The following is a 17,160-nucleotide window of genomic DNA, read 5'->3' as shown; positions in this document are numbered from 1 at the left end:
TATTTCTACTACTCATATATATATTGTACTATCTTATAAAGGGCAATAAGCAAGCAGCAGTTCAACATGCCTGCTTTGGCAAATTAGAGGGCAATCTGGTCATTTGAGTTAAAATGGTATAATATGATTGGCCAAAAACGATTATCACTGTAGCTGCTGTATTATCTTTTGCATGACTTCACTATATTGTCCTTCGCTTTATCTGATCATCTATCACCCATTTGAAGGCCACTGCTGGCTTTTGATGCTACGTGGCCCCTTTTCTCATGTTCATTGATTACACACACACACATATATATATATATATATATATATATATTATTACTATTTTATTTAGAAGCACCAGTTGGGTGCCTTTTCGTCATCCGTTTGTGGGCCCAAAAAATAATAATTTTGGGCCCACATATTTTAAACAACTACTAATATTTAAAAATAAATAAATTGTGGCCCACATATTTTAAACAACTACTAATATTTAAACACCAACCAGTAATAGAAAAAAAAAAAAAAAAGTGGAACCCGCCACATCCAAACTCACGGGAAAAAAAAAGTGGATCCCATATAACAAAATCAAGCAATATTAAAAAAAAAAAAGTGAATCCCATATTAAAAAAACAAACAATGTTAAAAAAAAAGTGCTTAGAAAATCAAACAATTAAATCAATAATAATGGATTCATTGCCACATGCGTATCAACCCATTAGAGGGAGCAAATGAAATTATTGTACAGCAACATACTTAAAATACAAAAATACTTAGAAAATCAAACAATTAAATCAATAATGATGGATTTATTACCACATGCGTATCAACCCATTAGTGGGAGCTAATGAAATTATTGTACAACAACATACTTAAAATACTTATATATATATATATATATATATATATATATATATATATATATATATCCGTTTTCCAATTTTTGGAAAAAAAAATTGTGGGCCCATATAGCCTGATGGATTCATTGCCACATGCGTATCAACCCATTAGAGGAGCAAATGGAATTATTGTACGACAACATACTTAAAATACAAAAGTGCTTAGAAAATCAAACAATTAAATCAATAATGATGGATTTATTGTCACATGCGTATCAACCCATTAGTGGGAGCAAATGAAATTATTGTACAACAACATACTTAAAATACTTTTAAAAAAAAAGTGTGGTCCCCATATTAAACACCAACCAATATTAAAAAATTAAAAAAAACACCAACCAATTAAGCATTTAAAAAAAAGTGTGGTCCCCATATTAAACACCAATCAATATTAAAAAATAAAAAAAAACGCCAACCAATATTTAAAAAAAAAAAAGTAAATAAAGTGGAACCTACCATCTCCAAACTCACGGGAAAAAAAAAGGTGGACTCCATATTAACAAAATCAAGCAATATAAAAAAAAAGTGAATCCCATATTAAAAAAACAAACAATGTCAAAAAAAAGAGTGCATACTTTGTATTTGTAGCAAACACTAATATAATAAAGTTTTAGATACGGAGCACAAACTATAATGTTATATTAATCGTGTTTTTAACATAGTATCCCATATTGACAAAATCAAGCAATATAAAAAAAAAGTGAATCCCATATTAAAAAAACAAATAATGTCAAAAAAAAAGTGCAGACTTTGTATTCATAGCAAACACTAATATAATAAAGTTTTAGATACGGAACACAAACTATAATGTTATATTAATCGTGTTTTGAACATAGTATATATATATATATATATATATATATATATATATATATATATATTATATGCATAAAAATAGTGCAAACTAATAATGTCCAAAAGGGTGGGCCCCATACTAAACAACACCAAGCAATATAAAAAAAAAACTATATAAAGCATGGGTTTAGACCCATGCTTCGTCGTCCGTTGTCCCTTAAAAAAAAAGGGGTGGGGGTGGGCCCCATACTAAATAACACCGAGCAATAAAAAAAAGGAAGGAAAAAAATGGAACTCACCATCTCCAAACTCATGGGAAAAAGAAAAGTGGACCCCATATTATCAAAATCAAGCAATATCAAAAAAAAAAAAAAGTGCAGACTTTATATTCGTAGCAAACACTAATATAATAAAGTTTTAGATACGGAGCACAAACTACAATGTTATAGTAATCGTATTTTGAACATAGTATATGTATATATATTATGTCACACCCTAACCTTGGTAGGGCATGATGGGCACTCGGCCCCATATTCAGAGCCGAGTGAACCCCATTAGTTCCCGCTACGTTCATAACCCCACTGGACTCTCATGTTACGAAATGAAATGCATAATGAAAACTGATCAAAACCATTCTTTTCGTGGTAATCAAATCAAGTAAAATCTGTAATCATATAGAATTTGTAACATAATGCACAGTGGTACGTCAGCTTACAGAGCCGCTTACGAGACTGACTTTCTATATACATGACCCTGTCTGCAAAAGTCTCTAACATCAATCAGGAAAATCATAACATGTACACTTTGACTCGGCAACACTCCGGAAAGAAATGGAGCCCGTCAATCCCGCTGGAACAACATCTAGCAATGTCTTCTACTCATCTGTATGTACCTGCGTGGCATGAAACGCAGCCCCCGAAGAAAGGGGGTCAGTACGAAATATGTACTGAACATGTAAAGCATGAAATACCGTAAAGAGGATCATAACCAAAATGGAGATTTACTAGAAACAAGTATGACTTTTAAAACATCAATACATATGCCTTTTAAAATGAAAATCATGCATGCCATTATCAAATACCGTACCCGGCCCATTATGGGACTCGGTGGACAAAGTCATATCATCATGTCAGCATATTATCATATCATCATGCATATATATACCGTACCCGGCCCTCTAGTGAGGGACTCGGTGGATAAAATCATGTCATTATACTATCATATCATCATGCATGCATATATATATATATACCGTACCCGACCCTCTAGTGAGGGACTCGGTGAATGAAGTCATTATATGCCCTCCTGGCCGCCATAACATATCATCATCTCATCATGTCATCATATATATATATATATACCGTACTCGGCCCTCTAGTGAGGGACTCGGTGAACAATGTAGTGGAGTGCGCACGATAACATACCCGGCCCGGGACTCGGTGAAGGACATATTAAGGCGTGCACGAGCAGAGTAATGAGAAACCACATGCATAAAAATAATTTTTTTTTAAGACTCGATAGGTAAGTACACTAATCGACGCTTGAAAGATCACAACCACGTTTCGAGTCAATCCGAGTTAGTATAAGAAAGTTATGGACATTATTCCTTACAAAAACCTTTACAAACATTTCAAAGCAATCCGAGACCGCCTATGAAAGTTAGGGACATTAATCCTTATAGAACTCTTTTAGGAGCAAGAACCCTTTATGCTTTGCTTGATATTAAATCATACAATAAGCTTGACTATACTAAGTATACTCATGTCAAGAAGTGAATAAGAATCATAAACAAGCTCGGAATTAAAGAATGGAGTTACCCCGAAATGCGTGTCATACCTTACTTAGCTCTAGGACATGCCAAAGAAAGAAAGAGTAAGCCTTACATACCTGGAAGATGATTCTCGACTTTCAACTTACTTCCCGTCTTGCAACTCGCTTAAGAATTATTCGTAGCCTCGTACTCTACATATGAAATCATTTATAATATCATTAGGATCATCGTCGTACGTTCGTCTCGAAACTTTAATTAAAACCCTTTTAAATTCTGCCGAAATTCGGGCAGCATTTCCCCTGTTTATATGCCTAGCCCGATATTCCAATTCAACACCAATAACATCAACAACAATATCAATAGTATTAACATCATTTCCAATACCGACGTATGCCATAAAACAGCCCGCGCACTGTTGTTATATCCCGCACTTTCGCATGTTCGGGAAAATTCGAAATGATCTTGATTTGTAAGGAATAAAGCCATATGTTGAATTGAATTCACACATGTGTGTGTTGTTCATGAAAAATATTGGTGTGGAAATACGGAAGAAGGCCAAGGACAAAATTGGAATTTTGGAAATTAGTTTCGGGAATTTCAAAATACGGACTACATTAATTGGGCTAAAAAACAAATATAGAAAAAGGCCCAAATGGAGGGAGCTTGGCCGGCCATAGTAGGCCCAAGCCCATGGAAATTTTCCATGTGTTAATTACATAAAAGGGTGATTAAGTCATAGAAGCTTCAAGACATTTCAAGAAAGGAAATACAAGCCAAGGATGCAAGAACAAAAGCAAGGCCATTTCGGCCAAGACCATGGAAATTTGGGTAACTTAAATCTTGTTCCAAAAATTGTTTTCTTGTAGTATTCCTACCAATTCAAGTACCCTCTACAACGTGGTATAATTATTTCGGAAGATGGTTCATCCGTTTCATCGTTTTCGCACTTTGGGCAAGTGAAGGAGTTGAAGAGAAAGGGTAAGATTTAATCCCTTTTTATGTGTTATGAAGGTTTGGTTTATGTTGTAGGAGGTAGAAAGAGTTAAAATTCATAAGAATATGGAAGATTGCATGGTATTTATATGTATGTATGTGTAGCCGTGGATGCCTTGATGTATAAGTAATATGAGTTGAATTTTATGTTGTATCCTAGTTATGGTTATGGTGAAATTTATATTGGAAATGAAAGTGGAATGAATTTGGTTGAAATTGAAAATATAGGTGTGTGGCCGTGTGGTATTGTGTTGATAGTGGAAGATGAATTAAATTCCTTTAGTATGATAATTGTGTTGTTGTGAAGTGAATGGAAGAATAATGGTTCTTGTTGTTATGGAAAATTTGTTGTTAAGTTGTTGTAGGAAGGTATGCAACTTTATTATAATTTATGTAAATATGGAAATGGAAGTCGTTAAGGTGTAAATGATAATGATTGTTGATGAAGTTGGAAGATAGAAACATGTTATGGAAATGTTTGTTAAAGATTGGAGACCTTGGATGAATTATGACTTTAGTAGAAAGTTTGTATATTTGGTATACCTTGTGAATATTTTGTAGAAAGGATATGAAATGCTTCCAAATTGCGTTGTAATGATCAGGATTATTGGTGAATATGAAAATATTGAGATTGGTTTGGAAGTGTGAGGTCGGAATGAAAGATATTGCGTTATGTCGGAAAGAAGGCTAGTTTCATTATATTGTGTTATATTGTGATTGTTGTTGTTGTTGATGTTGTTGTTGGGTTGTTGATTGTTTTGGCTAAATTAGACTTTCGGGAATGTTGAATTTATAAAGGAAATGCTGCCGAAATTTCGGTAGGCAAGTATGTGCTTAAGATCGGATTCTTAAGGCTTGAATATGACAATTGGTAAAAGTGACCATTTGCAGATTTTGGACGAAACGGGAATCGAATTTGAGCGAGCGTAAGGCGCAACCAAGGTATGTAAAGCTGTCCTTTTCCTTCTCTTGGCATGTCCTAGGTGTACTAGGCTTGAATTTGAGCCTCGGGGATTATTCTGTTCGTAGAAAATCGAGTTTGATTTTGGGCACTATTCATTCAATGCAATTGAACTAGTTTTCTTATAATTTGCTTATAAAGTAAACTATATGTATGCAACTTCCTAAATGGAGTCGGAATGCCTAAAAACGATCAAGGACGACCTCATAAGGTCTATTACCTGTAATTTATGTACGCCACCTCGAGTTGGTCCGAGGTGGGCCCACAAAGCTTCGATACTTTTTGTATGACTTTAATTGCCTTGTTTCTGTCCGATCTTCACAGGCAACATCTGGGCTATTATTCTGTTCATTATATGACAAGTGTTATGACTATTTTTATAAGTCTTATAAAATGATTTTGACATCTGGAACGTTTCTGGAGATCTTATTCTGGTAAAATCTGTCGTGCCGTCCGAAGCGACATATATGCGTATGTTATGAATATTGTCCGAATACTTTGATTTGACCCGCCGTTTGGCCTACTTCAGTTCCATTGAGTCTGTATAACGATCTGTGTGTATGTGGTTTCTCATTAATCTGTTCGTGGACGCCTCAATGCTTCCTTCACTGCGCCCGGGCCAGGTTCTGTTATCGTGCACATTCCACTGCATTGTTCACCGCGTCCCTCGGTGTGCGGGCCGGGATCTGTTTACATCTGTATGTAATCAGATTATGTGATGTATGGGGATGGCGGCCAGGATGGCATATGATCTGATCTGTCTGTCCACCGCGTCCCGTACTAAGAGGGCCGGGTTCTGTTACCGCGTCCCTCATGAGAGGGCCGGGATCTGATATATGTATGTATGTATATGCTATCTGCATCTGTATAAGCATATGACTCTGTATGACTCTGCATACATGATTCCGTCTGTCCGATTGGTTTATGATTCTGTCCGTTACACTACTGTCTGTCCGATTGGTTTATGATTCTGTCCGTTACACTTCTGTCTGTCCGCTTGGATTATGATTCTGTCCGTTACACTTCTGTCTGTCTGATTGGATTATGATTCTGTCCGTTACACGTCTGTCTGTCCGATTGGATTATGATTCTGTCCGTTACACTTCTGTCTGTCCGATTGGATTATGATTCTGTCCGTTACACTTCTGTCTGTCGGATTGGGTTATGATTCTGTCTGTTACACTTCTGGAAATCGGATTCGGAAAATGATTTTATCTGCGTCACTTCTGTATGTCTGATCCGGACCATGATTCCGTCTGTTACATTTTTGTACCTCTGGCTCTGATTATGATTATGTCAGTCACATTCTGTGCCCCTGATCCGTACGATGATTCTGCCAGCTAGACTCTGTATTTCTATTTCGGATTCGGGTTCGATTCTGTCCACTATATTTCTGTACTTCTGGTTCGGATTATGGTTATATTTGTTACATTTTCGCTTTACATACTTGGTACACTTTTCGTACTGACCCCTTGTTCTTCGGGGGCTGCGTTTCATGCCGCGCAGGTACTCCCAGACGAGCTGAAGTTATTACAGAAGATGATCCAGCGGAGTTGGCAAGCTCCATTTGCTCCTGGAGTGCTGCCGAGTCAGAGTTTGTATGTTATGACTTCTGGACTTATGTTAGAGACTTTGCAGACAGTGTCGTGGGTATTGGTTGTCAGTCTGTATGCGGCTTCGTCAGCCGATATGTCGGTCTGTGTTATGTTCTGAATTCTGTGTGATTATAGATTGGTTCGGCTTTGAAACCTTGAGAAAGAATATTTCAAAAAAATATAATTTACTATGTATTTTATTTTATTTAACTTAAAACGTTTGATGTGACTTTATGTGCAGCAGTAGTCTGAGGGTTCGCTCGGCCCTAAGTAAGGGTCGGGTGCCCATCACACCCTAGTAAGGTCGGGGTGTGACAACTGTTTTCTAAATTTCTCAACCAACCAAATTTGCGATATAACTATTTAATAATTTTATTTCCATATAGAAGCTGAAATTAACACTAACAACATCAATAACCACATCCTCCACATTTCACAAGTCAAATACATTTATTTTCATCCAAAGTTTTCTTCAAATCTCGTTCCATAATTCACAGCACCAACAAACGAATTTATCAGGCTATTCCCTCCGTTCTAATCCGTTAAAACTCTAAATAAACTCGTTAATAATGAAAAGGAACCTTATTCATACCTTAAGCATGCAGCCACCACGTTATCACTCTTCTCCTTGGTTGATATTTAGCTCAAATTGAAGACAACGCAGCGTACAACACTTTTCTCTTCATGGGCTTCGGGATTCGGGCTCAGATTTTGGTCAAAATTGTTTTTTCTTCTCTCCAAGGCTCTTCTCTCTCTCTCTTTCCAGAATTTTCTGGTGTTCTTGGTCTGAAAAATGAGGAGAAAGGGCTGAAATTTCACTTAAATAGGCATGGGTCATGGGCCTAACCCGGTTGGGCCCGGATTGGGCCTAGCCCACTGACCTTTCTGCCTTAAAACGTCCGTATCTCATTATACCGACGTCGACTATGGACCCACGACCTATGGTTGGAAAGATAATTCAATTATCTAAAACTTCCATTCTGGGAGTTTTCCCAAATTCCCAAATACCGATGGGGTTATGGCCTCCGGTTTCCCAAATTATTTGTTTGGAGGGCTTCCACTTTGATTTGGCTGAAGGGTCCTTCTTGAGTTGTGTTTAACTTCACATATGTTATTCATATAACTTGTCACATGTCCCTAAAAAAAAACTCGACGTGTGGACCCCACCTCGGCTTACGAATAATCCGACGTACAAAAATACGGGATATAATACTATCAACGTGAGTTTAAATTATATAGCAACAACATGATCGTCAATTTTTTTTTTAGGAAGCACGTGTCACGCTCATGCTCTGAAAACGCGGGGTATAACATATTATATGCATAAAAATAGTACAAACTAATAATGTCTAAAAAAAAAAAGTGCACCCCATAAAGGGTGGACCCCATACTAAACGACATCAAGTAATATAAAAAAAAAGTGGATCCCACCATCTCCAAACTCACGGTAAAAAAAAGTGGACATCATATTAACAAAATCAAGTAATATAAAAAAAAAAAAAAAAGTGAACCCCATATTAAAAAAAAAAAGTGCAGACTTTGTATAAGTGAACCCCATATTAAAAAAAAAATAATGTCAAAAAAAAAGTGCAGACTTTGTAATCGTAGTAAACACTAATATAATAAAGTTTTAGATACGGAGTACAAACTACAATGTTATATTAATCATGTTTTGATATATATATATATATAATGCAAATTAATAATGTCAAAAAAAAAGTGCACCCCCTATTAAAAAATCAAACAATATTCATGTAATTTCCAATGTATCTCATTAAGTCAATAATGATGAATTCATTACCACGTGCGTGTCAATCCATGAAATTGCTTTTCTTCAAAAGGTTAAGTAGTCAAACCATACAATTGTTTTTTTTCATATTAGCCTGAGATCTAATCTAGATATTAAACTGTTGTATTTGCTATTCCGCCATGTCATTTATTTGTTATGTTTACTAAAATAAATATACTTAAAATATTTATATTTTAAAATAAGATAGAATTTAATTACTTTTTTTTTATTCTTACTCTAATAAATGTGAAAAGAAATTAATGTCGTAAAAAAAATATATCAAATGCAGATCAAATAATGAATAAGGTAAATTAGTCAAAATAATTCTAATCGAAGTTTTCTTAAAAAATCATGCAAAAGACAACATGACAAGTAAAATGAGCTAAACCGAGAATATTTACTAAAAATTAAAAAATAGTATTTCTTCGTTTAAATAAAAAATCAATTTCTACTTTGTTTTGTTTTAAACATGTAAAATTAATTTAATAATTTGAATTAGAATTGTCCAAATCAAAATTTGATAAAAAATAATAAGTATTTTACACCTTTAAATTAATCGAATTATAATTGAAAGTATCAACTGATGCTTAAATATTGCTATTGTTTTATCTCATAGAGAAGAAAATAGTTTCCTTTTAAACAAGTCTTCTCTTTTAAAAAATATTAATAAATTTATCGATTTTGTGTTCATAGCAAACATTAATATAATAAAATTTTAGATACGGAGTACAAACTACAATGTTATATTAATCATGTTTTGAACATAATATATATATATATATATATTATCATTATTCAAAAACAAATACATACACATAAATGCACTATAATCTAAAGTGTTGGGCTCGTGTGCAGCACGGGCATAGGCCGTCTAGTATATATATATATATATATATATATATATAAAGGGCAATAAGCAAGTAGCAGGTCAACATGCCTGCTTTGGCAAATTGAGGGCAATCTGGTCATTTGAGTTAAAATGGTGGAATATGATTGGCCAAAAAGGATTATCACTTTAGGTGCTGTATTATCTTTTTGCATGGCTTCACTCTATTGCCGTTTGCTTTATCGCATCATCTATCACCCATTTGAAGGCCACTATGGCTTTTGATGCTACGTGGCCCCTTTTCTCATGTTCATTGATTACACATAGAAATATATCATATTCGGGCTTAAAATTTAAATATTTTGCTGATTAAATTCTTGCAAATTTTACCAAAGTTTTAAAAATAATAATATAGTAAATTACTGCATAATTTTGTACTTTGTGCCATATTAAACTTTTTAACCCAAGTTTAAATAGTATATATGTTTGATTTACATTTATAAGTTAATCAAATTAAAATTTGACAAAGAGAATAACTGAATAAGTATGTTTTTGGTTAAATTTACCTACGCCGATAAAGTAATATTTGTACACTTAAATTAATCGAATCAAAATTTAATCAATTATAGTAGGTTCATGTTATCAACTTATGCTCAATAGTATATTAGTAATTTCTATTATTCTAACGACTCAACTAATAAGGAAAGGACCTTCATTTTGCATACGAATCATCTTCTTAAAATACTAATAAATTTCATGAGACATATTATGAGTAAATTTCCTAAAAGGTCACTCATGTATTGAGAATTACCTATAAATATCATTTTTGTTTATTTTAGGACTAGAGACTATTTTTTCAGAATATACTAAACACATAAAACTCTCCGTCTCTCCTAGTTGGCATGCCATGTGACATAAAATTCTATTTTTTTTAATAATAACGGGATAATGTCAGAGACCCCCCTCACATTTAACCTTATAATACTTACTTCCCTATGGTTTGAGATATTACGCTCACTTCGCTTATTTTAAATTTTTTGTATCCAAACTTGTTAAAATGATAATCTTGTTAGAATATTCCAAAATACCCTTTTGTGGCACTAATATAATTATTTAATAGTACTCCTACGTGACTGGTAATCCGAGAAATATTTCGTTCAAGTTTTTAATACTATGTTTTTTTTTTTTATATATATATATTTTTATCTTGGATTTGGATTCACAAGACGAATAAACGTATGAAAAAATTATAAAAAACTAATATAACCATTACTTTTTCATCTAACATGAGATAATACATTTTTATTTTGATAATTGTTTTTGACTTAAGAACAAAAAAAATAAATCATGTTCAAATATAAAAATTAGATTTTCTGCACATATGCACCGGACAATATTTTATTTCTCTGGTAGTAAATTGTATTTTTATAATAAACTAATTAACAGTTTTTTGTACTTAAATATTGCATATGTAACTGAAAAAATTACATCTAAACTTTAATATGTTTAAGTTGTATACAAGAAAATAAATAATGCATCTAATGGAAAGTTGTGCTCAATGGATCACTCTAGGTCGAATATTTTAATTCTAAAGTAATATTTAAAGATTTTCTTCCCACAATTAAATATTGAATATAAAGCCAAGAAAGGGCAACTTTGAAATATTGGATACGTTTTATCATTACAAGGAGTTTGGTTACAAAAAGTTGAAAATAAGAGAGGTGAGCGTGATATCAGAAACCACAAGGGAAGTTAGTGTTATAAGGCTTAACTTGAGGGTAGGTTTACGTAATTATTCCTATTTTATTAAAAAAAATAGAATCTTATGTGACATGGCATGCCAACTAGGAGAGAAGGAGAGTTTTTTGTGTTTAGTATATTCTGAGGAAAATAGTGATAGTTGGGGTGATTTTCTAGTCCTAAAAGAAACAAAAATGATATTTGTAGACAATTCTCAATACATGGGTGAGCTTTTCGGAAATTTACTCGACATATTATATGAGAACATTTGAGTTTTAACAAGCTTTACATTTGTAATCGCACTTACAATGAAGTTTTAAGTGTATAACACTAACTACTCTCACTCATAGACTGAAACATATTTCACTGCAAATTAAACATATCTTAATTATTTTGTATCCTTTTCAGTTTTCTTTATATTGCTAATTTTTTTTAAAGAAATTCTACATAGTTCATATATGAAATACAATTTCCATGTTGGGCCCGCGCATCTAGTTTAACTATATAATAAGTGTAAGTTGGGTGGTGCGACGAAGGGCACTTCCGTAATATCATTGTTATTCAAGGTCATTTTGTACTTCGCTTTCAACTCCTTTATTTCCCTTCTTGCTGACACGTGTTTTACTTGTGGGATACAACTGGATTTTACACCTTCTTCTCCACCAGTCTACTTTTTTTTTGTCATTCTAGTATCGTCCTTCTCCGTTTCGGCTTCGCTTTCTTACTATTTATCAAAAACAATAGCTCAATTTCTGTCAGAAAGAACAGAGCTTTCTTCATTGTGCTTCATCGGATTCTGCTCCCGCTTGGTGAAGAAGATAAAGCTTACATTAGCTTCATATTTTTTGCTTACTTAATCAGTAATCAGTACCTATTTCAATAGAGAATGTGGGTTCTAGAAAAATTATAGGGTTATCTTTATTTCGTACCCACTGTCCCGAAGAATTATGGTGTATCCGCCTCTATTTATTTGCAAGTAAGGGGTATCATTCTGTGTTGTTGGAACATACCTAATTCCACATCTCAACAAGGAAGGTAGTAATTCATATTGTCCTCTGACTTGATCCCTTTCTCCATCATTTTCATTGACTCTAGTAGTATTCTGGTAAGTATTTTGTGTTTTTCATTTTCCTATCTATCTTTTCTCTGGTATTCTGCTTTGTTCGTTTGTATTGTTTAATTATCCTCCTGGTTTTCTTTGTATGTAATGAAGCTATAGATACACTCTCCAAAATTTACATGCATCCTGATCGGCGAGATAAAATTGAAAAAGCTTGAAAATGGAGGAAGAGAATATTTCTCAGTTCTGCTAAATTTTCAAATATTCTATCTTGGTGAGGATATAAACCATTGACTCTATTATTTTTGCATTTATGCTTTATTTTTTTTAATTCAATGTATAAGCAGATTTTTCGTTTACAAGTATATGATTTTCCCTCTTTTTAATTTTTTATGGGTAGATTCTGATTCAAGTATATGCGTGTTGTTTTTACTGTTTGAACGCTTCTACAGCCACATCAGTTGCCATCTTGGCAAAAAATTCTAACTAAAAGGGAAGAGCTTTGTGTAGTTAAGGACGATATGCCTAACCCCATAGGTGACTTTAACATAACTATCTTTCCTTTTGCAAGGCCATAACTTTTGATAAAACAAAAATAGGTTATTTGAAAAATGCTATGCAGCGTATCCTTTATTGGGAATCTATTTGCAAATTCATTTGTATCTAAAAGAATGAAGCTTTTCATGAAGAAAATGATTATGGATAATTCTTTCATGGTGTCTTGCATTTTGATTGAGCTACAGTTAGTAATGTTGCTTTGTCAAGAATTCATCATTACCTGAAAGTTCGTCCTATCTCTTTGTCTGGAGAATTTATTTAAACAGTAAGGTATACATGATTAATATCATTGATTTTTCTACTTTTTATTTGAAGGAGCACGGCGAAAAGCCAACCTTCTTTTTTTTTATTCGTTTGACGAGGGAAGACCTTAAGTACTGAATTAATGAAATTACACCTATATCGCGAAAAAGAGCTGATCGCACCTCGCACCTAAAGGAGTCGGTCCTTGTGAGGAGGAGGACTCCAAAACATGACAACTAATAAATAATGTTTCAAATGGGAGTTCTAGGTCAGTAAGAATGTGTATCCGGACGATCCTTCTAATATGTTTGTGAACTTAATGGTGATCAAATGTAGTACTTTGATATTTGAACTCCTTGCTGCCCTCTCTATTTTCATTGCATAAATGAAATTTTGTTTTACTGTTTTCGTATTTTCCTGGTGATATGTGCCTTCTAAAACTAGGTTGCTTTATTATACGTTAATGCATGAGATGGATTCATTGACTCCCCCACGTTGTTTATGTCGCACCAAGGTCATAATATGTTCTGTTGTCGCTCAGACGCATGTTCATATGAAGAGGTAAGAGAATGAAATTCTTGCTTCCCCAATAGACTATAAGAGTTTCTTCAGGTTACTTTAATTGTAATATTAGTGGTCATGATATTTCATTTACTGAAATTTTGATATTTATAGTATATAAAAGGAGTGGAAGGTTCTACTGGTTCGGGGCATATTGGTATATTATTCATGAGGAAATGGCTGCAAGAAGACAACAACATAACACGAGAGAACTTTGTTAAAAAAGCAAAAGGGGTGGAAGGTTCCTACTGGTTCGGGGCATATTGGCATATTATTCTTGAGGAAATGGCTGCAAGAAGACAACAACGTAACACTAGAGAAGTTTGATGTTTAGGTAATAATGTACTCTTCTCTTTTCCATTTTTCAGTGTAATGAATTCTTCTTGTCCCGACCCAATTTATGGATCACGCAGGCACTAAGCCTATCCCACCTGCGACCAAACCATTGTTAAAACTCGCTTTACAACTTAACAACTGGTAGGAAAGAACATTAAGTAAGAAAACATAAATGAGTTCACGCAATACGATATAAAATCAATTAGAATAGGGAGATAGGTACAGTCGTAACACCTTTCAAATCCTACCCATACTTAAATAGTTCCGACATAAACATACTCATATCCCTTTACCATTACCACGTCAACGCAACAACAGAAAGTAAGGACTAACAAACAACAAACAGTTACATTCAAGACAGACTCCTAGACCAACTAACCCACAACAATTTAATAAAGAACAGGCATCAAACCTCCATACCAACCAATACTACGTGGAACCACTAATCCTCACCTTTTTCCTCCATAATCTGACAGACTCGTAAATTGACAAATAGACACAACAGCACAACAACCCACATTCGGCATTAGTCAATAATCACTTACTAAATACAAGTAAAACTAAGTAAAAGCAATACAACCAACGACAGTATCTCAACCGTACTTCCAAACCTTAACCATGCTAAATGGAATCTCCAACACCACTTTTCCTCATTAGTCAACGGAGCCATGAAATTACACGTAAACACAACCGCCCATAACCAAAATAACATCATCAAACAGGGACAACCATCAACCAATCACAGGGATATGATAAGTCAGTCATCAACCAAACAAAGGAATAATATAAGTTCAATGCAATGCAATGCAATAATAATAGTATCACATCCACACACATGCTAATGGTATTATTTGCACAATAGTCATGACCTATAGGGGACCCATGGTGTCCATTTACCACTCGCTCCGGAACTGACCTCGGATCACGAGCCTATAACTAGGCCACATCCTCACCCCCTGTCAAATGTGCCTTTATATATATATATATATTTCTGTATCTTTTCACAATATGAATCTTGATTTATTTTCAGTTCAACAAGCAATATGGAATATGATCAGCCACTAAAATCATTGTCAAGAATTACATCGCACCACACCACAAATCATAACAAGATTAAGGGAAAACGATTCAACCACAGCATGAACACTCAATGAAGACCCTTACAATTAAAATACAAGTCACCCCAGCCCATAGTGCAGCAAGACTCTAAAAGGGTCAATCAGTAAATACACGAACCCCACTTCCTAACTAAATCCCTACCAAAATATATACACAACATTTCTTTCTCCCTCAACATAACAACTACACACCTTGGTTCAATTACTCACTGGCGGCAAGCCTACAGAATCAGCATTCATATTAACCTAAACAATATCCAACCAAACTCCGTGTCTGAAGACCTAATCATGTTTTCTCCCGTCAGTTCAATAACGTATATACGACTCATTAATCAAAGTATAACTCAAGTAAACCATAACCAACTCGATGTCGAGAAGCTGTCACGAACGTCCATGGAATCTCCACTTTCTCGTTTCCAACTGGAAGCTATAACGGAGAAGTCTAGAAGTATCACGAACCCGAGAGCGAGAGTCAAATTTAAGAATACGTAGTAGTCTAGACTCCATAATTACAAGTCTTTATAATTCATAGGAAATAACCTTTCCCTTCATGTTCCCAATTCAATAAGTCAAGACTTAATCCATTCTCTAACTATTGGTGAATCATTATTCGTGTTTAGTTTATCATCCTAAAACATGAATCTATGTGAAGTTTTCGAAAGTATAAGATCTCTGGTCAAGATTACCCGTTACATTTTTCTAGGGTGGAAACAATGATAAAGACCCCATCTTTATTAATCCCATGAGATAAAGCTTAGCAAAAGAAGAATTTTCTTTGAAGAAGATAGCATGAAGAGTGTTTGAAGGTTTACCTTTCTCAAGCCTCTAAGGGTTCTGTTCCGGAATCCTCCTAGGTGACGGCCTAGAATAAGGTTTTATGGAAAAGTGGTGTAAAATCCCAAAATAAGGTTTTTAATACTGGGTCTGGTTCGCATCGACAGCTGCAGCGGTCTGTAGGTTTGCTGGGGCGAACTTGCTACGACGGTTACTCGACTGCTGCGGTGAAGCGATCCTATCCGGCCTCACAACTTTTAACCCTTACTGACTCGGCTATAGTTAAAATTACACGTAAAACTTCTCTATGGACTAATCCTATAACACATCAACTTGGTTTTTATACATGTGCTGCGGAAAGTCTAATAACGACTAGACGGGTCGTTACCTCAGATACCAATTAAATAACCTTTCGTCTCCGAATGGCTTAGAGCGGTATGGGGTTAAATGGTCTTATCACACCGAAAGTTATAATTTTAATGGAGCTCATACTAAATTCACAATACCCAGAACCTTTGATCGAGGTCCCCGCACACTAGTCGGATCTTGTTTGTGTTCGAATAGAAAATCACCCGCTAACGGACATTAATACGTTGTGCTATACGAGAGGATGCTTTACTAGACCGGCCGAACTACAGAAGGGATGAGGTACCAGGCTCTTGATAACATCATTAGGCCCCTTAAGGCGGCTCACACAATCAGGAAAGGAACTTGAAGTGCATAACGCATATATAATCAATACAGCTAAACATGCGGGACCACGAGCTGTTGCCACGACTCAAGACTGCGGCGCGAGGACTGAAAGAGTTCGCAGACCACTGCAGCGGATGGGATTCCCACTATAGCGATACGTTGCGGCGAATCGAGGGCCACTGCAGTGGAACTACCCAGGTAGACTTAAAAATGGGGAGAGTGATTCATTTCACCTTCCTACTTAACTTCTCTCCCTTGGCCATTTTTTCCTTCCCCACTCCCCACTATTTTCTCCCCTCATTCAACTCCCTAGTCTCTTACTCTTCCCCCCCCCCCCCCCCCCCCCCCTTTTATCGCATTTTAATCCCCCTATACTCCTCATTCCTAACTACACTTCAAACAAAAAAAAAAAGAAAAAAAAAAGAAAAGGCAATATTTTAGTGCAACAGCATGGGTCAATTTCTTG

General features: G+C 34.9%; 1 long non-coding RNA gene across 1 annotated transcript; it reads left to right on the top strand.

Annotated features, from left to right (window-relative positions):
- Window positions 1-11,995: 11,995 nt before the first annotated feature.
- LOC132606100 (uncharacterized) lies at window positions 11,996-14,207 on the top strand. Its single transcript, XR_009569597.1, has 2 exons — window positions 11,996-12,456; window positions 12,565-14,207. It is a non-coding gene; the product is annotated as an uncharacterized LOC132606100 (long non-coding RNA).
- Window positions 14,208-17,160: the final 2,953 nt, after the last annotated feature.

Source organism: Lycium barbarum, chromosome 8, assembly GCF_019175385.1.
Source record: "Lycium barbarum isolate Lr01 chromosome 8, ASM1917538v2, whole genome shotgun sequence".
Taxonomy (NCBI): Eukaryota; Viridiplantae; Streptophyta; class Magnoliopsida; order Solanales; family Solanaceae; genus Lycium; species Lycium barbarum.
The sequence above is the reverse complement of the archived record's forward strand: the minus strand, read 5'-3'. Positions and strand labels throughout refer to the sequence as shown.